This window comes from Pleurodeles waltl, chromosome 5, assembly GCF_031143425.1.
Source record: "Pleurodeles waltl isolate 20211129_DDA chromosome 5, aPleWal1.hap1.20221129, whole genome shotgun sequence".
NCBI classification, from domain to species: domain Eukaryota; kingdom Metazoa; phylum Chordata; class Amphibia; order Caudata; family Salamandridae; genus Pleurodeles; species Pleurodeles waltl.
In genome coordinates, this window is record NC_090444.1 from 158,274,727 (window position 1) to 158,298,720 (window position 23,994).

The 23,994-nt window shown below is 44.1% G+C and overlaps 1 protein-coding gene across 3 annotated transcripts in view; it reads right to left on the reverse strand.

Annotated features, from left to right (window-relative positions):
* Positions 1-14,314, reverse strand: part of DISP1 (dispatched RND transporter family member 1) — a 499,375-nt gene extending 485,061 nt beyond the window's left edge. For all 3 annotated transcript variants that reach the window (XM_069233843.1, XM_069233844.1, XM_069233842.1), the window contains exons 1-2: positions 13,810-14,314; positions 471-583 (exon numbers count right to left, since the gene is read on the reverse strand). The gene's annotated coding sequence lies outside the window, so the exon portion shown is untranslated. The remainder of the gene's footprint in view (positions 1-470; positions 584-13,809) is intronic.
* Between the last annotated feature and the right edge of the window lie 9,680 nt (positions 14,315-23,994).

Below are 23,994 nucleotides of genomic sequence, written 5' to 3' on the forward strand. Positions count from 1 at the left end.
ATAAATCATCAACATGCAAGTCTGGGGAGAGGGACTTCAACAGCAAGGTTGGCACAGAGAATGACCTCATGTAAGGCCAACACACTCAGAGTGTGCTAATGAAGCTACCGGGGGCAGGTAAACAGAAGCAGGAAGAGCCTCTGATCACGGGCACCATCTGAGAAACACATACTGAAAAAAACAACAGGTATGCCAACACAGGCTCAACTTAAAGGTATGTAAAAACAAAACAATGTAAATTAATAGAGGTGTGTACAGCATGCAAAATTATTTAAGAACACTGCTCAGAATATACCCTGGAGAGCAAGATGGAAGAATAATAATAGTATGACATTTGTTAAACTAATAAGTGTTCTGATGATGCTCGTTTGTGGCAGTTTCTGGACCTACCACATGAAATACCTAAAACAATGGAAGTAAATGGGCTCCTGTTTTTTTAGAAAACATTTAAGGATGTACAAATGATTTACCTTAGTATGAAAAGATCCAGCACACATGAAATAGAATATGCAGCACCCAAGCTCTCGGTGGACGCTCCAGTAGTCATTGGAAAATCAGGAGTCAACGCCACCACTCCAATGAGCTGCAGAAGAGAATGTATTTGTTACTGTGAGCCCTGCTGCCAAGTACTTTTCACGCAATACAGTTTGACATTGGCAATTAAACAAGTAAATTCTGTCTGCATGGATGATCTTAAATGGCTGCTTTCAACTTTAGCTTTTCCAGAAAAAAAATTATTAACATAAAATTAAAATACAATTTATCCGAAATAGTGGGATGGCTCATTCACCAAAATGAGACATTTTTTAATTATTGAAAGTTATAGTTAATTAACATGGCTAAAATACCATAACAATGAAGTAACTAGCAGATAATGCCATGATTAAAAAAAGTGAAGAGCCGTGGACTGACACGTTACTATACCCACCAGGCTCAGAGACCCCCAGGGGGAGAAAATCTCACTTTTTCATGTTTAACAAGGGTGTGGAATTCCTATAGCCCAACACCCAGGACATAGTGTTTGGGGTCAAGAACAATATGTTTTCATGTTATGACCTTGGGACAAGTAGGCCTAACCCCCAGCAGCACAACCCCTTTGGGTGCCAGTTTACAGTAATCACATTATGGGTCAGGGAAGGACGTTTTCTGCAGCTAAAGTAATTTTTATGTCCATGTGTTACTGCTCTTTGAATCTGCATTTATGGTTCATCAATGCAAAGTGCTTTAAAGAGTGCTCTAAGAAAATGTTGTAAGCTTGAACTGCACTATTAACGGTGGTCTCAGTTTAAAAATGTGTAGACAGGATTGCACAGTTTACCAAATTGAAGCTCCCTGTAGTGCTCCCAGAATGCTCTCTGAATAAATGCAAATATTTGCAGAAGGTTGAAAGCAAGATTGATGATTCTTTGTTTTCAAATAAAATGTTCACAACAAATGCAACTATAAAAAAACATTTCGATAAACTACAGTAAAATGTTAGGTACCATTTCTTTGAAACAGCATTTAGTTAAAAATGTTGACGCATGCCAGTATTTCCAAATAATATTGATAAAGAATAGCTGTATGACTAGTTTCAACAAGATTACTGCAAATATGAAAATAAACAACCACTGGCTAAGCCAATGGGTCCGTCACTGGTGGTCAATCTTTTGATTTTGTCAATGTCTGTCTTTTTTTAACATGGTTTTTGTGAAACTTTACTGTGATCGGAGCTGTGGGCCCTCACCATTACAACACACATTTGCAAAAAGCAAAAATATTTTTGGTCTCAAAAAGCACACACTGAACAAAACTACTGTGTGTGCGCCAATATGCTCCTAATGAAAAAGGAGAATGTTGTCACTCACAGTGTAACCAGCCCATGGCCAGCTAGAGAGAGAGAGAGACAGATTTTAAAGAAAAACAAAAGGTCCTGGTTAACTCCAGACTTAATTAGGGGTCCCATTCCTAAAGAAAGTCACAAAAATGTACCCATGAGATATGTGTGGGAAGCTGGCTCTGTATATACTATATCAAAATGAGATATAGTGTGAACAGAGCCCAGGGGTTCCCCAAGAGGCTTGACAGAGGCAATCATGATAATACTAATGCTCTATTTGTGGTAGTGTGGTCGAGCTGTTAGGCTTATCAGAGGGTAGTGTTAAGCATTTGTTGTAGACACACAAGCAATAAGTGGACACACACTCAATGACTTAACTCCAGGCCAATAGGTTTTTATATAGAAAAATATTCTTTGGTTAATTTATTTCTAGAACCACAAGATTCATTTAGCAGGTAAGTACATCAAATGAAAGTTACTTTGCATAGTAATACTTAGGACTTTGAATAGAATCAATATTGTACACAGTTTTCTTCAAAGCGGCAAAAATCTATTTAAAAAGCGAGCACTGCAATTTTCAACACTTCCTGGGGGGAGGTAAGTAAAGTACAGTTTCTGAGGTAAGAACCACACTTACGGGTTCAGTCTCCGGGGCCTAAATAGCCCACCGTTGGGGGTTCAAGGTAATCCCAATCACCTAGCACCAGCAAAACAAGGCTGGTCAGTTGCAGAAGTCAAACAGGAGTCAAAATAACGTGGGCGCCTATGGAGACAGGGGGTACTCCGGTTCCAGTCTGCTTGCAGGTAAGTACCCGCGTTGTCGGAGGGCAGAGCAAGCGGGTTTGTAGGAGTACCAGAGGGGCCCCAAGTAGGCACAAAAGCCACACCCTCAGCGGCACGGGTCGGCCGGGTGTAGTGTGCAAACAGGGTGTCGGGTTATCTATAGAACTCTATGGAGGGACCCGGGGTCACCAAGACGCTGCAGGAAGGCACGGGGGTGAGGGCCGCCTGCTGGTCGTTGCTGCACCAGTGGTCGGATTCTCATAGGCCTGGGGGCTGCAGGTGCAGTGCTTCACCAGACGTCGGATATCTTCGTCCCGGCCAGTCGCGGTCAGGGGGGTCCTCGGGGTTCCCTCTGCAGGTGTTGTCGTGGGGGTGCAGAGAGGTCATCCCAGGGTGGACACGTCGTCGGAGTCGCCTGGGGGTCCTCTAAGGATAGGTGGTTTCTCTGGACACAAGCCAGGTGCATCGGGTGCAGAGTAGTTGGACTTACGCTTCTGGAGTGAGGTGAGAGTCCCTTTAAAGCTGGTTTCTTGAGCTTCTTTTTGGACATGTCCACTATCTACTGGAGTTTCTTGGTCCTCAGTGATACAGGCAATCCCCTGGAGGCTTTTCAGGGGTCGCTGGTCTGGCAGAACGCGTTGCTTATTTTCTTGCAGCTTTTTGAAGCAGGAGACGAGCCGGTAGGGTTGGGCCGAGTCAGTTGTTGTCTCCTCCTCTTCAGCTCAGCAGTCCTTCTTTTCTTGAGGATGTCAGGAATCTGAAGAGCTGGGTTTGCCCCTAAATATTAATTTTAGGGGTGTGTTAGGGTCAAAGGGCAGTAGCCAACGGCTACTGTCCCTGAGGGTGGCTACACCCTCCTTGTGCCCACTCCCTCTGGGGAGGGGGCACATCCCTATCCCTATTGGTCCTACTCCTCCAAAGCAAGATGGAGGATTTCTCAAGGAGAGAGTCACTTCAGCTCTGGTCACCTTAGGGGTGGACCTGGCTGGAGGGGTGACTCCTCCTTGTTTTTTTCATTATCCCTCTGGACTTGCCGCAAAAAGTGGGGGCATATCTGGGGGGGGCGGGCATCTCCGCTGGCTGGAGTGCCCTGGGGGCATTGTAACACCAGACGTGAGCCTTTGAGGCTCACCGCCAGGTGTTACAGTTCCTGCAGGGGGGAGGTGTGAAGCACCTCCACCCAGAGCAGGCTTTGTTTCTGGTCCCAGAGAGCACAAAGGCTCTCACCCCAGGGGGTCAGAAACTCATCTCTCAGTGGCAGGCTGGCACAGACCAGTCAGTCCTGCACTGAAGGACTGGGTAAAATACAGAGGGCATCTCTAAGATGCCCTCTGTGTGCATTTTATAATACATTCAACACTGGCATCAGTGTGGGTTTATTTTTCTGAGAAGTTTGATACCAACTTCTCAGTATTCAGTATAGCCATTATAGAACTGTGGTGTTTGTTTTGACAAACTCCCAGAACATATACCTAATATGGACACACTGTACTTACAATGTCTAAGAATGGACTTAGACACTGTAGGGGCACATTGCTCATGCAGCTATGCCCTCACCTGTGGTGTACTGCACCCTGCCTTAGGGCTTTAAGGCCTGCTAGAGGGGTGACTTACCTATTCCACAGACAGTGTTTTGTGTGCATGGCACCCTGAGGAGGATGCCATGTCGACTTTGCCTTTTTCTGCCCACCAACACACACAATCTGCAATGGCAGTGTGCATGTGTTAGGTGAGGGGTCCCTTAGGGTGGCACAACACATGCTGTAGCCCTCAGGGACCTTCCCCGGTCACAGGGCCCTTGGTACCACTGGTACCTTTTACAAGGGACTTATCTATGTGCCAGAGGTGTGCCAATTGTTGAAACAATGGCACATTTTTAGGGAAGAACACTGGTGCTGGGGCCTGGTTAGCAGGGTCCCAGCACACTCTCAGTCAAGTCAGCATCAGTATCAGGCAAAAAGTGGGGTGAGGTAACTGCAACAAGGAGCCATTTTCCTACAATATGTCTTTGTGTTAGTGCAGGTTTACAGCTTTCATGAACTCACAAGAATTTACACAAGCAGGCAAGGAAATCATACTCCTAAAAAATGTTTGTGAACTGCATTTTAGTATGAACAAACATTCATGTGTTAATTTGCTAATGCGAAAATCTATTGTGCGTTTACAAGTTCACTTTCTCTCTAACCACTCTTTTCCACAACCCTGGAAATAGTTTTACTTCTGCCCTTATCAGGAGTGAATTTCCAAACTTTCTCAGTATGAGAAAAGATTAGAGAAGAACTAGGGGAAACCCCTATAACATGCAAGTTAGTAGATTTGCACAGACTCAAAAGGGCATTCCAACCCTGGAACTATTGCTTACTACTACCTCCAGCCCCAAAATGTAGATTTTCGGAAAGGTGGCAGAATGAGGAAATTGCTAGTATTCAAACCATACTTTAGTAGAGCCATGGCATAATCAGAGAGGATATTATCAGAGCTCTTATATAATGAGATTGCTGTCATAATGTGTTGCCACACTACATGGCACAAAAAGGGACAAGTGGATTTTTGTTTTTTACAGGACAAATGGATATTTTATTAGATTCCACAACCCTGCACAATACCCAAAGAAGTGTGGGAGTGGCTGAAGATAGAACCCCAAAGTCTGAACTGATTGAGAAAACTTGGATAATGCCCAGCAGATATCAAACTGAACAAGCGAACTGGCTACTTGCCCCAAATGAAACAGGAATGGGCTATCCAGACTCCCAGCAATGATTGTCGTCCAAGGGGATGCTACTCTGGACACAGACTACTCCAGGGGACAGGGCTTGAGTTGGGCAGACTGGGGTCCACCAAACGAGGGCCAGTCATGCTCATCTGAAAGATACTTAAACAATAAGAGGTGTCTGAAATACCACATGACTCAACAGAACAGCGTTAACACTTTCCTTCTGGCTGAAGGAGGAAAAATAAATGCAGCGACAGGGAGTGGGAGAAGGCAGACGGAGTTTATCACATACTTGTAAACTAGCGGGATAGGAGTTGAGCCACATAGAGATCAACAATCATAAAAACACTGTAAGAGCCCTTGGCTGAATGGATCTGGAGAAATGCACAGATATACGGTTTTAGATGGGACAATGACCAGAAGGACAGAGTGGCTCTGTATGCTGATGATATGCTTTTATTGTCAACAGTCAAAGGCTTCCTCAGTGGAGAAGTGTGGCTCAATGGTTAGAGCGGCAGACCATGATGCAGAAATCTGGCCCGGGACCAGGGTTCAATTCCCGCCTCGGCGGGTCTTGGGCTCAATTTCCTCAGACCTGATAATTCTCGCATCGGTGCCTAATCTAATTCATGGGTCCCACTCTGTAACTCTGGGCAATAGCTTGCTTAATCTCCACAACGGCCCCAACAGCGCTGGGATGCCTGGCTTCACCTTGGAGGTTGCCCAGGAGTGGGCACCTCACAGGGAAAAGCCAGGAGGGGTTCCACAGCGGTATGCGTACAGCGTCTTGAGACCCTAATGGGTGAGTAGTGCGCTATACAAGTACGAAGTTTACGGTTTACCCTGCTTGATACAATTGTTGAAAATATATAATGAAGCATCATACTGACAGTTAACTGCGAGAGAACAACATATGTACACGCCACTCCCACTCTTCCAGAATGCTCAGTTTTAAGTAGCTGACAGTCCAATCTTATATTTTGTCATGTACATTACGCAAGGCCAAAATTAGCCTGGGATACAAATGTTGCTCCAATTTCAATTTTGAAACACACCCTTACTGATTTTCAGTCATGGGTCCCATTACACTTAATTCAATTGGACTCGTAATGTTCTATTAGATGGTATTCCTACCCCACTCTCTCTATATTTTACAGAACTAGCCTTACGTCCTCCGAGGAGCCTTCCTTCAAAATTTCGAGTCATTAGTCTAAAGATTTTTTTGGGTAGCCAAATACCTTAAGGTATCTCACACAAAATACACTCTCCTGGAATACTAGGGTGGCCTCGCTGCCCCAGCCTTATGTTTTTACTATTGCGTGGCATGGATGGTACAAACTGGAGATTGCCTTTTCGGTAAGCAACATGACTTCTTGGAGACTAGAGTTGCCACTCTTACAAAGGCAAGACCTCTAGTCTTACTATATATTGATTCAACCCCCTGTTTTTCTTCCACAGGTCACAAAGTAGGGGTGTGGAACTTATTAAAATATCTACTTGTCCATGGGACAGGTTGCTTCTTAAATCTACTTGTCCTGTAAAAAAATCTACTTGTCCCTTTGGTGCCATGTAGTGCGGCGACAAAATATGGCAGCAGTCTCGTTATGTAAGAGCGCTGATAATAGCCTCTCTGATTATGCCAGGGCTACTGCTATAGTAGGGCTTGAATACTTTCAATTTCAATCCCTACTATAGCAATTTCTTTATTTTGCTACCTTTCTACAGATCTACATACTAGACAATCGTTCCAGGGCTGGAATGTCTTTCAGTCTGCAAACCTACTAACTTGCTGGTTTCAAGGATCTTCACCCGAAGGTTGGAAATTTACTCCTGACAATGGCAGAAGTAGAAGTTCTTCCAGGGTTGGGAAAAAAGTGGTTGGAGGGAAAGTGAACTTGTAAACGCTCATTATATTTTCACATGAGCAAATCTACACATGCAGATTTGCTCGTGCTAAAATACAGTTCACAAATATTTCCTAGGAGTACGATTTCCTGGTTACTTCTATAAGTGCTTGTGAATTCATGAAAGCCCCTCATTCAAAGACATATACCAGAGGTGCACTTTTGTGACTTTAAGAATTGTGTCCCTAATTAGGTTTGGCGATAACAAAGACATTTTGTTTTCATTAAACTTCTATTTTTCTATCTATCGACTGGCTTTTGCTGTGTGTGAGTGATCGCATTCTGCTCTTCCACAAGAAGCATATTGTCACACAAAATAGTTTTGTTCAGCGCCAGGAACTACTGTGGCAATCAGTGGCTTAACAAAACTGGAGGGGGCTCCCCTGCAAAGAGCATGGAGGCCCCCTCCAGACTCACTCAGGGCAGGTGCTGTGCTGAGGGGGGCCCCCTGGAGGTGGGCTGCGGGGTCTTTGTTAACGCCACTGCTGGCAATGTGTGCTTTTTGAGACCAACAACTTTTTTTCTTCTAGTCAGTGTTTGTTACAATGGTGAGGGCCTGGCAGTTTCCACAACAATAAAGTGTTACAAAAACCATGTCAAAACAAGACACTCATTGACAAAACCAAAAGACTCACAAAAAATGTTGGATCGGTTGGCTTTGCCAGGGCTTGTTTATTTTCATACTTCCAAAAATCTTGTTGAAAATGGCTACACTGATTTAACATTACAAATATAAGTGAAACGTTTCTTTCCTACTTGCATTTTTTTATGAACATTTTATTTTGAAAGCAATGAATCATCACTCTTGCTTACAAGCTTCTGCAAACATTTGCACCTAATCAGAGAGCGTTCTGGGAGCATTATACTTAGCCTCATATAGTTAAACTCTTCAAAACGTGGTACACTTTTTTGTTTTTTAAACTGGAGCTATTGTCCAGTAGTGCAGTGTGACCTTAAAATGTGAATTTACAGCATTCACCCTAATAATGAAGACTTTTCATTAATGAACCTAAATTCAAGTTCGAACAGCATTAACATATGGACACTCATACTATCTCAAATGTAGACAGTTCCCTTCTCTTTAAACTGGCAGCCAAAGGGTTTGTGCTGGTGGGGGTTGGGCCTGCTTGTCCCAAGCACAAAATAAACATAAAAATGTGTTGGCCTTGACCTCAAACGATATGTCCTGGGCGTCGGGCGATAGGGATTCCACATCCCTGAATATACTCATGTTTTCTGTATAAAAACATGAGTATAAAAAAGTTTGCAGAAGCTTATAAGCAAGAGTGATGACTCTGCTTTCAAAATAAAATGTTCCGAAAAAATGCAAGTAGGAACAAAACGTTTCACTACAATGACATTTTAGGTGCTATTTCTTTGAAGCGTCATTTAGTAAAATGTACCGATGCATGCTAGTATCTCCAAAAAATATTCCTAATGGAAAATCAGTGTAGCCATTTCCAACAAGATTATAGGAAGTATGAAAATAAACAGGCACTGGCAAAGCAACCGATTCAACATTTTTGTGAGTCTTTTGATTTTGGCGATGCATGTCTTGTTTTGACATGGTTTTTGTAACACTTTATTGTGGTGGGAGCTGCCAGGCCCTCACCATTGTAACAAACACTGGCAAAAAGAAAAAAAAGTTGTTGGTCTCAAAAAGCACACATTGCCAGCAGTTAAATAACAAAGACCCTGCAGCCCCGTCCATGGGGCCACCTCAGCACAGCACCTACCCTGAGTGAGTCTGGAGGGGGCCTCCATGTTCTTTGCAGGTGCGCCCCCTCCCGTCTTGAGGACTGAAATTGCAAGTATTCAAGCCCTACTATGATAGTAGCCCTGGCATAATCAGAGAGACTATTATCAGCGCTCTTACATAATGAGACTGCTGTCATAATTTGTTGCTGCACTGCATGGCACCAAACAGACAAGTAGATTTATTTTACAGGACAAGTAGATGTAAGAAGCAACCTGTCCCATGGACAAGTAGATATTTTAATAAATTCCACCCCCCTGCTTCTGCTTTCCCTTCCTGTTTCTTTTTTCCTTCTCTTTTGTACCTGCATTATTTTTCTGCTTATCTACTCCCTTCGTTTCTTTCTTAACACAAGCCTCACTATCCTTCAATTTGGACTTGACCAGTTAATCCTCATTTTTTCATGTCTTGGTTTTTGATGGATATTGAAATTGTATCTTTCAACTGACAATATGTCCAGTGATACTGAAGGAGTATATATCTTTATTTTAATTTCTTGCAGTTTAAGACTGCTGGTTTTAGGATAAGATGATTCTATGCAAGATTGTTTTAGTTTTACTAGATATGTTCTGCTGTAAAATTAAATACAAGCATTACTGTATTCCCTGCAGCCCTGAAGAAACGGAAGAACAAACAAACGTGTTGGCATCCACTTTTTTCCAGGAGTGATGTACTACGTTACAAAGCATCTACACTTAACATTATCAATGGAAATCATTTAATGGATTTATATACATTTCATGATAAGTCTATGATACATACGTCCTATGATGTAATTTAAATAAATATAAATCAGATCTGTAATATTTTGTGTTTTATTATGAACGTTCTTTTAATAATATCAACAATACAAGTGAACAGTTGAACTAATTTGTGAGTAATTGTGGTTCTTATATTAATGGTAGATTTCTAACTTATCTTTCCACTACCCTTTAGTGTACAGGTCTAATATTTGCTTGCATTCCCATTAATCACTTAAAATCGCTAGGTTGAGCCTTGTGTCAAGCTCAGGAAAAGTTTATCATTAGTATTATAAGCAGATAATAACATTACATAGTTCATAGGAAGCAACACAATCAGATTAGGAATGCTCTGGAAAACGACTACAATCACTAGTCTGGGTGGTTTGTTTGATCAACCAAGCCCATGTAGTAATTTGTTCAATCTATTCATGACATCCAGTGAAGCAGATAGTCTTCAATTGTCTGTGAGACACTTTTACTTGTAGTTTTTTTTTTTGCTATGCCTAGACTGTCATTAAGATTAAATAATGAATTTATTGTTGATGGAAACAAACATTACAAGATATCAATCACACAAAAAATCATAACTCAAATATGAAAACATAGATGCAGAATAAAACTTTATTTTAAAAGCCTACTGCTCTGTTTCCATCAGCCCTGTAAAGGGAAACTAAAAAATAAATTCACGACAGGCAGAGCAGACTAGCTTTTGTCCCAATTAACACCGAATGTAAACGGAACTAAAAACATAAAATACAAAGAAAACTGCTTACTATAAAAATAGAGCACCTAATGATTCAGCAATCTGCAACAGAATAAGGATAACTGCAGAAAATTATACAAGATCGTTCACTTAGGGCATGATTACGACCTTATCGGAGGGGATTACTCCGTCATAAATGTGGCCAATATCCCATCCGCCTAATTACAAGTTCCATAGGATATAATGGAGCCTGTAATACGGCGGATGGGATATCCATCTTGTTTGTGACTGAGTAATCCCCTCCTCCAAGATCGTAATCAGGCCCTAAGTTTTCATTTGCACAGCTTTTAGGGTCCAAGCAAGCAGGCACCATGGGTCATATTACCCTAAGTGCCCGGTGGAGAAGAGGGTACAACGTGCATGGGCATCCACTTCCTGCATTACTGGACAACTTTGGCATTGCAGAATGGACTGCAGATGCTTTTGTGAACACTCCTCTAATGAGGATCTTGGAAGATACATGTGTGCTGGAACTATCTCACAGGGGCTTTGCCTATGTACCATAATAATTTATGTATGCATATGATATTACTATAGAGCGATCCTAGACAAAAGGCAGCAGAGGACTTATTTCTACACATAAGGGTGTACATATATACACGTTTCAAAACGATACCATAGAGAGCGGTTCTTAGATTGTTAAACAAACCCTTCAAGCCCAACTTGAGCTTTTCTTTAAATGCATTTTTTTTAAAGGCTGAACAGAACTGTACCAAATCACAAAAAAACATGCTTTATGAGTAAAGTTATAACTTTTTGACAAATATGGTTTTTTTTTTTCATTTTCTCTGTCTCAGAGAGCACATTTTCCTGTGCGATATAACATAGGTAATCAACATTTTGGGTCCTTCCCTCTTTTTTTCCTAGACCATCATTTGACAGATCAGTGTAGAACTTTCCATGAAGGAGCCAAAGTGTATGTACTTTTTTTTCCTTTTTTTTTTTTTTTTTTAAATCAGGAACATTTTGTGAACATTCATCAAACGGTACCCAAGTGATTAGCAAAACAAACAGAGCTATCTATACCTACACAGTGAGGTTCACCGCTCCGTAATTAACTAAAATGGAAGCAGGGAACTCTGGACAGTTCCCAAGTTTAGATGGAGAGCAGCTCCTTTATATGGAGCATCCTAGAACACCAGATGCACTGAATCGGCTAACCTCAAATCTTTGGTGTTATAGCTACATTTTTAAGCATAGGATTAGTAGAACTAATCCTATGCTTAAACACTATGGTCTAAAAACCCCTTGAACATCTGAACAGACACCCGAATAGACATCACATTTTGTTTTTTTGACTTCATAATATGACCCGGATGTCACTAGTATCACAAAAGAAAGTTCATCAAATAAAAGGGTGAATTTTATGGTAATAAACTGGGACTTTCTGACATCATAAAACGGTTTCTTAATATGTCTTCCACAGACTCTTCCCTCCTCCACCCCCCTTTACTCATCCCAAGCCTAAATCCTATTAACATATACTCCCAATTAACACTTCTGGATTCTTTCCTCCTCCACCCCTCCATTACTCCAGTCAATCCAACTAACAAACTCATTATCCGCAGCTCAAATTAACTCATAATAATACTAAAACTATACTCATATTTCCCGATACTAATCCATCACTATTTCTTGTTGGGTTCCAAAGTAGCGTGCTACTCGCCAAAAAGCGCTTCAACGCCTCGTCAGGGGTAGTAAGCGCTATATAAATACTATTACAATACAATATCACAATAAAACGCCCTGCGGTGAAAATACAGCACTCTGACATCGCAATAGGGCTTTCATGTATGACAACAGGGCTTATAACAGCACAAGACAGATTCATTCCATTATAATAATGTGTTCATACTTCACAACAAGGCTTTATTGAATCACAAAAACATAATTGTTATATCAAAAAGATTGAAGAACTACTCAAAAATAATAGTTACCGGAGTACTCGAGTTGTCTGCCTTATTTAATCTCTTGAAGGAATGATTTTTAGGGTGAAGCGCGCGCAAGCCCTCTGGACCATGTTGTAATCTCTATGTGGGCTTCTAACCACGCCCATGTCACGCCCGTCACTTTCATTAGTTCGTGGGCTTGCTTTTTAAAAATCGATTCATTCCATTTGCGGAAGGCATGCATACGTCATGCCTTTTCCGGTGTTTAGCCCTCGTCGAGCACACGGGTAAACTACTGAAAACATACGAGGTTCTGTGTTTTCAGGACTACTTTATCTTTTCATTTCCTGCGCAGCGCGATCTCGCTGGGCACAAGTCGAGTGCTTTGCATGTCATGCCGACCATCGGCTCACATATGTGAAACTGTTTTACTTTTCATTACTAGTTTATGTTGCAAGAAAAGTCTGGGTAGGAGTTTACAACGCTGATAGCTCTAACGTGAGCAAATGCGAGACCCGTTGCATTGCAAATGCTTGTTATTTTTATATGCGTGCTGCAGAGGTATTCCCCTTGATCCTGGGTACTAGGTTCAATAAACAGTCACCACTTTCCCTTTTGTTGGGAATAATGACATTATTATTATTCAAATGTGTCCTTGCACAATAAGGCTTTCTGTAATCACAGTGGACGATTACAGCACGCCATGAGTTTACACTGTGTGCTCATTGCATCAACACAAGAATTCCTGACTTCAATATGGGGATGGTGAAAACAGAGTGAGACGGTCTGCCACTATATCAGGGCTTTAAAGCAACAAAACCGTATTTGTTGGCATGGCATAAATGCCTCCTACCATCACCGTAATACTTCCAATCAGAGTCAAGTTTAGCATCCGTTAGGGTAACAACAAAATATCTGACATCGCAAGTGGTCCACACCACTTTTTTTGTATTTCTTTTTTTTACCTTACAAGTTACAACCGGATTTTCTGCCATCGCAGAAGGGCTGTCCGACAATCCATTCAAACTCACTAATTGAAACAAAATAGACCTGTTGCTTACAAAAAGTCATGTTATACTACATTCGAGCTGGTCCCTCGCTAATCGTTATCAGTTATTTGCTCTCTCACGGCTGTCATCTCTCTTTTTAACTTCCTTTGATGTTTTATCTCCGGTCCATCGTTCTCGGGAAGGATGGAGGGCTGTCGGGATAGATTCTATCCTGTGATTTAAAAAGAACACAAAAACTTCAGCGCAAGAGTAAACTCACAGGACTATGCTAACATCGCTCACACGTTTCGGGGGGAGAGATGCACCTTATTTACGCTAATTAAATCACTGACTTCACAAAGTTTGCAGAGGGTGATATAAGCCCCCCCCCCCCCCCCCCAAAAAAAAAAAAAACAGGGACAAAAATTCAAGTCCGTGGAGCCTGCTTACCACTATGAAGCAGCCGCGAGACGCTCATCGGGGGTGTTCCGCACCCGCCTGCATCCGGCGGTAAAGGATGCTCTGCCCCCTGTGCGCGGTGCTTCAGGAACCGGCCGGGCTCGGATGCTGCGAGGAACGACAGAGCACTGGGCCAGGAGCCCCCGGACGGAACAGCATCGGCCCAATGCAGCCAAACTCCAGACTATTCAACAAAGCCCCACTTTCTGGGTTCCCGCAGGCTTTAGGAGGCGGACTCCACCGCCAGACTCCTCCAAATGCATCCCCCGATACAGAGCCAGGGGCTCCCGCCGGCTCAGGGGCGGGCTTGCTGCGGGGACCGGGGATGTGCAGTACGTCGGGAAGTCGCAGCCGCCTTTCCCAGACAAAACACGGGGCGGCCAACACTTCTTTCCACTGCCCGGTGCGGCGACTCTCGTCCCTCCCTCCCCGAGCTCGCTGCGAGCGTCCCGGGCAGGCACACAGGGCGACGGGCCGAGGCCGGCAGGGACATAGAAACGGGATGGGAAGCGGCGCCAGTGCAGCGCTGCGCGCGGCGGCCATCTTAGCCGGGTAAACACCCGCGAGGTGCAATAAGGAACCGTAGAGTTTTAGAACTTCTCCCAATTTGCCAGCTAAGGCTCTGGTGCTGCCTATTTTCCCATCTTGCCTGAGCTACCATTGCACAAGCAGGGACAGCTCGGAAAAATATATTGAATTGTTTTCAAATTAACATTGAAAGGCTTTTTGTGTATGTCAAATGTTAAGTTTTGATCCTATGAGGATTTGGGTCTTAGAAGTACTTATAATCTCTTTTATTAAACGAATTTCCGTCTACTCTTTAAACATTTTTCCACAAGTTGTGAAAGTTGCAATAAACTGAAATTTGAGTTGCAGGGGTGTGGCAGAACTCACGTTTTCGAAATTCTTACGAATGATGACATCACATGACTCAAAATGACAAGATATGACATCTGACCCAATGACATCACAGCAAGTGACGTCACAGGAAGTCATCTTTCAAATGCTGCTTTCAACTTTCAGCATTTTTTGGCTCGTTGCAGATTCTTTTCAAATGCTGTTATGAAATAAAAGGCGTATAGAAGGAGATATTCATCAATGTCTAAATAGCACGATATACAACCAGGGGAAATATGTTTAAACACAGCTTTCCGTCTTGACCAAATTGTGTGATGCTACACAATCAAGTTTTTTCACTACCCCTCATATAAACCGTGTCGGATCTGGCACCATCTAGAAGAAATTCAATTCAGGATGTGTGCTTGTAAAAATGACCAGCAGGGTAAGACACTCGAGGACGTTGAATGAAAGCAGGTTTATTCTGAAATAGGTCGTATAACAAGTCCTACACCAACCACGTCCTTATCTCTTCATGCCATCTCTCTCCCTCCGTCTCAACGGCCTCTTCACTCACGCCTCCCACATTCCATTTACCAACATTCCAAATTTTCCCTATTCTTACGCTCGTTCTGACTTTCACATTCTTATGCTCGTGCCAGAGGAACCTGATAGAGCGGTCCGTACTAATAATTTACCTGTATTCGGACGCTCTTTAGGCCGATGAATCTTTTGACTAAGTGGAACTCTCCGTACTCTATATCGATCAATTGCATCAAATCAATAATCAATAACGAACATAAGCAATACCCTGATCAACATAACACTTAACAATTAATCCAGAATACATTTCGGCGAACCCTGAACTTTCAGTCAGGAATAACCACACCAGTTTATTCAAAGTTAGTGAATTTATTTCCCTATATTAACAAAGCTAGCACAATATAAATGTGTCTCAACACCAAATGATAAACATAAATGAACATTAATAGCTGTCCATAACGGCGAAACAAGTGCAATCTTTGTAGCATTTGAATCACAAGACATTCGATAATAGCAATGCAAATCACTAATACGATAATCTGTAAAGAGCTAATTGCATACATTTAGTCAGCATAACAAGGTCTCAAATTGCATCGTGCAACAGAAGGAATCCTCATCTAACCTCAAATTAGCATCGGCATGTGGGACTTCATGCGAAAACAATTTAGCAACATTAATTTAGAAAAACTCCTAACTAGGGATCTTATGAAAATCAGCAGTTGGTTACCTAAAAGAAACACAATGCAATTGTACAATTTCCTTTCATATTTACCAATTACGATCAGCATACAAGGAAGTCTTCGTCTCACAGGTACCGTTTCTCGATCAGCATGGGTACCGTTTCGATCAGCATGGGACGGGGCAAAGGGGCAGGGGTGGACGGGGCAATTGCCTCACGGCGGCAAAATAGAACTACTACTTCATGCAAAGGGATCAAAGTTAAAGTCTCTAGGGCAAGAATCATTTAAAGTCTCTTTCTCTCGATTAGAGAAAGAATCAAAGTCTCTTTCAAAATGGCGTTGCAGCAAGATGGGCCATCATAGCTACGGTGTCCTGCAAAATGGCGGGTATCGAGCTGGTAATGGCTGCAAAAAAAGGCTACTTTCCTCTCGTGCACCTGGTTTAAATAGACAACAGTTCAAATCCAGTAGGGTCTTCCATTGGAGGGTTCATAGGTTAGCTTCAAATTGTCCAATCAAAAACAACAGTTCTCAAGCTTTTACTTAAGCATACATTATCCTTGGAGATGGGTACACAAGTTGCAACATTTTATACCAATTAACTCACTTTCAGAGCTTCCATTGTCCGCACCTGCAGATCGACCTTGGAGTAAGGAGAGAAATATGCCAGGCTGGCACGAAACTTTAAGATAAGCATGTGAACGATCTCAGTGGAAAAGTACAGCTTCAAGCAAAAATACACGTTTATTAGCACATTGGAAAAATACGAGCATCTAAACCGTGAGACCAGGCAACTAGGCCATAGCCTCCACTAAAGTTATGCTAAGCTAAAACATTTCAAACAAGCAAATCGTAGCACACGTTTATGATTATGTCGGATTAGTGCAATTCTAGTACACCACGTTATATAAAGCACGCTTATAAACGTTGGCAAACTACTCTAAGGGCACATTTTGTCCCCGTACAATCTTTATTAGTTCGGTTAAAGGCACACATGATTATATCAGTACTACGTTTAAGCGCTAATAAATGAGAACCTTCATTTTCTGCTTCATCAATCCCTCCTCTGATGACTACTTGTCATCACACCAAACCATGCCCACAAATTTTATTCCATTAAAATTCTGTCAGTTCTCTTTTCCTTTTAATTCCCCTAGTTTTCGCTTTGTATTCTTCTGCCATTCTTTTCATTATTTTCTCTTCCTTCCTTCTTTTAATTCTTTCCATAATCATTATTATTCCCCTTTTTATTCCCCAAATTCCAAATATGCAAATCAGTACAATTAATATTCCCTGTATTATTTTTAGTAATATTCCATTCCAAATTCCCCCAATCCAATTTCCCACTGAAGCAAGTCCTTTTCCAACCTTCTCCCACACTCCTGGTTCTTTCAATTCCTTCAAATCTGCACTCTCTTTTGTTAGATTAGCAAGCATAGTTTTAATTTTCACACTATTGTCGGGAATATACGTACAACAGTGGCGTGCACCAAGCATTTTGCAAACGCCGCCATCCTTTGCTAAAAGAATGTCTAAAGCAAGCCTATTTTGAAGAGTCATAGCTCTTTCCGCTGCAAGTTCAGCATCTATCAGGATTATAGCACCTGAAAACTTTGTCAACATGTTATCCACTATAGTAGACAACTTTCTTATTTTGATGGAATTCAGCACAACTCCCAATGAAGGAATCATGGCTCCAAATATATCTCCTACCACAGCAGCTGCGGTCTCTCTTTTCTGGATACGATGGGATCCAGATGTCTTTTGAATCATCGATAGGTCATCCAGTTGATAAACCTTTGGGAACACTATACCCAAATAACATCTCCCCCACCATCCCTTTGGAAGACGATAATAGGCATTATACCCACAAATGTAATATACACCTGGAATGACAGGGTCAAGTCCGTTCATCATGAATGTCCATTTGGCCTTAAAGATAAACGTATGTTTACACTCACTCGCTCCTACAAAAATGTTATCATAATAAGATTCACCTCGATATATACAAAATTTCCCTACATGCCAAGCATCTAAAGCTATTCTCCCTTGTGTCTTTATTGCGGCAAAATCATAATTATCTACTGAAGTCTTCTTATGTAGCTCTTTTTCTAATTTCGCATTCATTTGTGCCCTTCTATCATCTGTACGATCTAAAAAGCTTATTTCTACTGCAGAGAGCGAGCAGGTAAGATTTTCCCTATGAGCGTGAGCCGTTTCAAAAGGTAGCATTGGCTCGAAAAATTCCCTCATTATTTTAGCATCCCAATCTTTAGCAATCTGGCTTAGCTGCGCTATTATAGGAACATATGCAAAGGTAACATCATAATTCGAGTAAAAATACTGTATGTTAGTTTGACCATAAAATCTAGACATTACTATACTACATGTAATCCCGTATGTAAGAGGCATGTGGTGATAAGTCACCCCTTCCTTTACTGATGTCGGTATCTGTGTACACACATAACAATCTTTCGCATCCATAGTCTCAACATATTCTGTTAGTAAGCGATAGAAAACATTATATGAAAGTTCTTTCTTATCATGCAAGAGTCTCTCATCTATTTCTAATCTTTTCAATGCGGTTAGTTCAGTGACAGTAACAGGAGCAAAAGTAGAAGCGTCAATTTTCTCATTCTCACCCTTACCATGCATTCCAAGCACTATTGCCATTATTATTAGTACACATGCAATTACCAAGCCTATACACACATATTTACAATATTTCTTTCTACTGTTTTGCGTCATGATCTGTATAGAATCAGAGAGCTAGAAGCACCTATAAAGAAACTATTTAGCAATTCAGTTACAAAGCTTGTTAGAAATGGGGTTTTTGGTTGGCAATCAGGTTACCCTCTGTCCAAGCAAAAGCCCTCACTCTAGTCAGGGTAAGTCACACACTATCCAAGATTATCCTGTGCCCACCCTCTGGTAGCTTGGCACGAGCAGTCAGGCTTAACTTAGAAGGCAATGTGTAAAGTATTTGTGCAATAAATCATACAATACCACCATATAGCACCACAAAAATACACCACACAGTGTTTAGAAAAATATATAATATTTATCAGGATAATTGTAGGTCAAAAAGAATAAAGTTGCAATGGAAAATTGTAGAAATATCACAGGGAAGTGATATAAAGTGTCTTAAGTCTTTAAAAAGCAATAAAGTGTCTTTCAAGCACAGAGTACTTGGTTTCTGGTGGGAAATCTCCTCAGAGGGCCACAGGAGAAGAGATGCGCGGAAAAAGGGGTGTGTGCGTCGATTTCTCCTCAGCACACACAGACTTGCGTCGTTCTTTTCCACGCGGGGAAGTCGGGCGTCGTTTTCCGGCGCGCAGACAGTCTCTTTTTGTGGGTCGCGGGGATTACCAGATGTCCCGGGTCTGTGCGTGGATTCTCCTGCTTGTTTTCCGGCTGCGCGTCGTTCTGCGGGGCTGCGCGTCGAAGTTTCGATCTCACGGTAGGCGTCGCGTCGATTTCTCCTTGGAAGTCGGGCGGCGTTGTCCTTGCGAGGCCGTGCGTCGAAATTTTGGTCTCACGGCAGGCGTCGCGTCGATTTCTCCTTGGAAGTCGGGCGGCGTTGTCCTTGCGAGGCCGTGCGTCAAAGTTTCGCGCTCACGGTAGGCGTCGCGTCGATTTCTCCTGGAAAGTCGGGCGGCTTTGTCCTTGCGAGGTTGTGCGTCGAAGTCTCGATCGTCCCGAGGGCGTCGCGTCGATCAGCGTCGGTGTGCGGCGTTTTTCTCGCCGCGAAACAAGCTGTGCGTCAAAATTTTCGGCGCACGGAGCGTCCAAGTGAAAGGAAGAAGTCTTTTTGGTCCTGAGACTTCAAGGAACAGGAGGCAAGCTCTATCCAAGCCCTTGGAGAGCACTTTCACAGCCAGACAAGAGTTCAGCAAGACAGCAGGGCAACAGCAAGGCAGCAGTCCTTTGTAGAAAGCAGACAGGTGAGTCCTTTGAGCAGCCAGGCAGTTCTTCTTGGCAGGATGTAGTTTCTGGTTCAGGTTTCTTCTCCAGCAAGTGTCTGATGAGGTAGGGCAGAGGCCCTGTTTTATACCCAAATGTGCCTTTGAAGTGGGGGAGACTTCAAAGAGTGGCTAAGAAGTGCACCAGGTCCCCTTTCAGTTTACTCCTGTCTGCCAGGGTCCCAGTAGGGGGTGTGGCAGTCCTTTGTGTGAGAGCAGACCCTCCACCCTCCCAGCCCAGGAAGACCCATTCAAAATGCAGATGTATGCAAGTGAGGCTGAGTACCCTGTGTTTGGGGTGTGTCTGAGTGAATGCACAAGGAGCTGTCAACCAAGCCCAGCCAGACGTGGATTGTAAGGCACAGAAGGATTTAAGTGCAAAGAAATGCTCACTTTCTAAAAGTGGCATTTCTAGAATAGTAATATTAAATCCGACTTCACCAGTCAGTAGGACTTTGTATTACCATTCTGGCCATACTAAATATGACCTCCCTGCTCCTTTCAGATCAGCAGCTGCCACTTCAACAGTGTATGAGGGCAGCCCTAATGTTAGCCTATGAAGGGAGCAGGCCTCTCAGTAGTGTGAAAACGAATTTAGGAGTTTTACACTACCAGGACATATAACTACACAGGTACATGTCCTGCCTTTTACCTACACAGCACCCTGCCCTAGGGGTTACCTAGGGCACACCTTAAGGGTGACTTATATGTAGAGAAAGGGGAGTTCTAGGCTTGGCAAGTACTTTTAAATGCCAAGTCGAGGTGGCAGTGAAACTGCACACACAGGCCTTGCAATGGCAGGCCTGAGACAAGGAAAAAGGGGCTACTTAAGTGGGTGGCACAACCAGTGCTGCAGGCCCACTAGTAGCATTTAATTTACCAGCCCTATGCACATAAAGTGCACCTTACTAGGGACTTATAAGTAAATTAATAGTCCAATCAGGTATGATTCCAGGTTACCATGTTTTAAGGGAGAGAGCATATGCACTTTAGCACTGGTTAGCAGTGGTAAAGTGCGCAGAGTCTATAAACCAGCAAAAACAGTGTCCAAAAAAATGGAGGGAGGCAGGCAAAAAGTTAGGGGTGACTACCCTAAGGCTGTCAGGTCTAACATGTGTCCCCCCCAGCTGAAAGTGGGGAGAGCTACCTGACCTCCTGGGAGCTCTCATCGCTAAGGCGGAAGTACCTGGAGAGACCATCAGCATTGGCGTGGTCAACCCCTGGGCGATGTTCCACCGTAAAGTCCATCCCCTGTAGGGAAATGGACCACCTCAAGAGTTTTGGATTCTCACCCCTCATCTGCATGAGCCATCTGAGGGGCCTGTGGTCTGTCTGAACCCGGAAGTGAGTCCCAAACAGGTAGGGTCTTAGCTTCTTTAGTGCCCAGACCACAGCAAAAGCTTCTCGTTCAATAGCACTCCACCTCTGTTCCCGTGGTAATAGCCTTCTGCTAATAAAGACTACCGGTTGATCTCTGCCCTCCTCATTCAGCTGTGCTAGGACTGCCCCTATGCCATGCTCTGAAGCGTCTGTCTGCACGATAAATTCCTGGGAGTAGTCAGGGGCCATGAGTACGGGGGCCGTGCACATGGCTTCCTTCAGGGCGTCAAAGGCTTTCTGACAAGCCTCTGTCCAATTCACCAACCTAGGTTGCTTCTTGGAAGTGAGTTCTGTCAAGGGTGTTACAATGGTACCATAGCCCTTGACAAATCGGCGGTAGTATCCCGTGAGGCCTAGAAAGGCTCTCACCTCCGTCTGTGTTCGGGGTGGTTGCCAGGCCTTGATAGTTTCAATCTTGGCCTGGAGTGGCTGCACCTTGCCACCACCCACTAGGTGTCCTAAGTACACCACGGAACCCTGCCCAATCTGGCACTTACTGGCCTTGATGGTCAGGCCTGCCTGTTGCAGGGCCTGAAGCACCTCCTTGAGGTGAAGCAGGTGTTCCTCCCAGCTTGAACTGTAGACAGCTATGTCATCCAGGTAGGCTGCACAGAAGGCATCCTTGCCAGCTAGGACCCCGTTAACCAACCGTTGGAAGGTAGCGGGGGCATTTTTCAACCCAAACTGCATCACCCGGAACTGGTAATGGCCATCCGGGGTTGAAAATGCGGATCTTTCCTTGGCCCCCTCAGTTAGGCCGATCTGCCAGTACCCTGAAGTAAGATCAAACGTACTCAGGAACTTGGCAGCGCCTAGCCTGTCCACGAGCTCATCAGCTCGGGGGATGGGGTGAGCATCAGTCCGGGTGACTGAGTTGAGACCCCGGTAGTCCACACAGAACCGGAGTTCTGGCTTCGCACCTGGGGCAGTAGCCTTAGGGACCAATACCACTGGGCTGGCCCAGGGACTACTGGATTTCTCAATGACCCCTAGAGTCAACATCTTGGAGACCTCCTCCTTGATGCTGGCCTTCACCTTATCCGACAACCTGTAAATTTTGTTTTTCACAGGGAGACTGTCACCTGTGTCAATATCATGAACACAGAGGTGGGTCAGCCCAGGAGTAAGGGAGAACAGGGGGGAGAACTGCTCCAACAGCTCATAACAGTCTCCTTTCTGATTTAGAGTCAGGGAGTCAGACAGAATGACCCCGCTTACTGACCCATCACCTTCTTGGGCAGAGAGGAGGTCGGGGAGAGGTTCACTCTCCTCTTCCGTTCCTTCATCTGTGACCAGAAGCATGTTGATCTCCGACCTCTCAAAATGAGCTTTTAGTCGGTTCACATGGAGCACCCTTAGGGGATTCCTAGGGGTTTTGAGGTCCACTAGGTAAGTGGCCTCCCCTTTCCGCTCCTTTATTTCAAATGGGCCAGACCAGCGGTCCTGGAGAGCTCTGGGCTCTACTGGCTCCATTACCCACACTTTGTCTCCAGGTTGAAACTCTACCAGGGTGGCCTTCTGGTCATACCATTGTTTCATCACCTCTTGACTGGCCTCAAGGTTATCTTGGGCTTCTTTCCAGAAGCGGGTCATCTGGTTGCGGAGGGCCAACATATAGCTGACCACATCCTGAGGGGGTGTCTTTGGAGCTTTCTCCAATCCCTCCTGGACAATGCTTAAGGGTCCCCTGACAGGGTACCCATAGAGAAGTTCAAAGGGACTGAACCCTACCCCTCTCTGGGGGACCTCTCTATAAGCAAAGAGAAGGCATGGTAAGAGGACGTCCCACTTACGCCTCATGGCCTCAGGGAGGCCACCAATCATGCCTTTCAGGGTCTTGTTGAATCTCTCCACAAGACCATTCGTCTGGGGGTGATAGGGAGTGGTGAACTTGTAAGTTACACCACACGCATCCCACAGAGACTTCATGTATGCAGACATGAAGTTAGTGCCTCTGTCAGACACTATTTCCTTGGGGAATCCCACACGGGTAAATATCCCCATCAGGGTTCTGGCCACCACCGGTGCAGTTACTGTCCTTAGAGGGATTGCCTCTGGGTAACGGGTGGCATGGTCCACCAAAACCAGGATGAACCTGTTGCCTAAGGCAGTTTTGGGGTCCAAGGGACCAACAATGTCGATGCCCACCCTTTCAAAGGGGGTGCCAATGACAGGAAGTGGAATCAGGGGGGTTTTAACCCTTTTTCCTGCTTTACCACTGGCCTGGCAGGTAGGACAGGATCTGCAGAACTTGTCTGAGTGTGTCCTCATTTTGGGCCAATAAAAGTGGGTGACAAGCCTGTTAAAGGTCTTGCCCTGCCCCAAATGTCCTGCCAGGGGAATGTCGTGAGCCAGACCCAGTAGGAAGGTTCGGTAACATTGGGGGACCACCAGCACACGTGCTGCCCCAAAGCCCGGAACCTTAGGCTCACTGTAGAGGAGATCATTCTCCCAATATAGGTGGTGATCGCCAGAGGCGTCGCCGGCTGCCTGGTTTGAGGCTTGTTTCCTCAAACCTTCTAGAGTGGGACATTCTTTCTGCGCCTTGCAGAATTCCTCCCTGGTGGGTCCACCCTCAACTTGCCAGCCAGCAAGCTCAGGTAAGTCACCTAGGGCGGCAATGTCTTCCCCAGTTGGCTCGGAAGCCTCCTCCTCAGGAGCCCCGTCAGCCACTGTGGGAACAGCTGGGGCCGGTTTCCCGCACCCCTGGTCCCTCCTCCTGGCAGCTCTCTGGGCCATCGTTCCAGGCTCCAGATGCCCTTGACTTCCCTCTC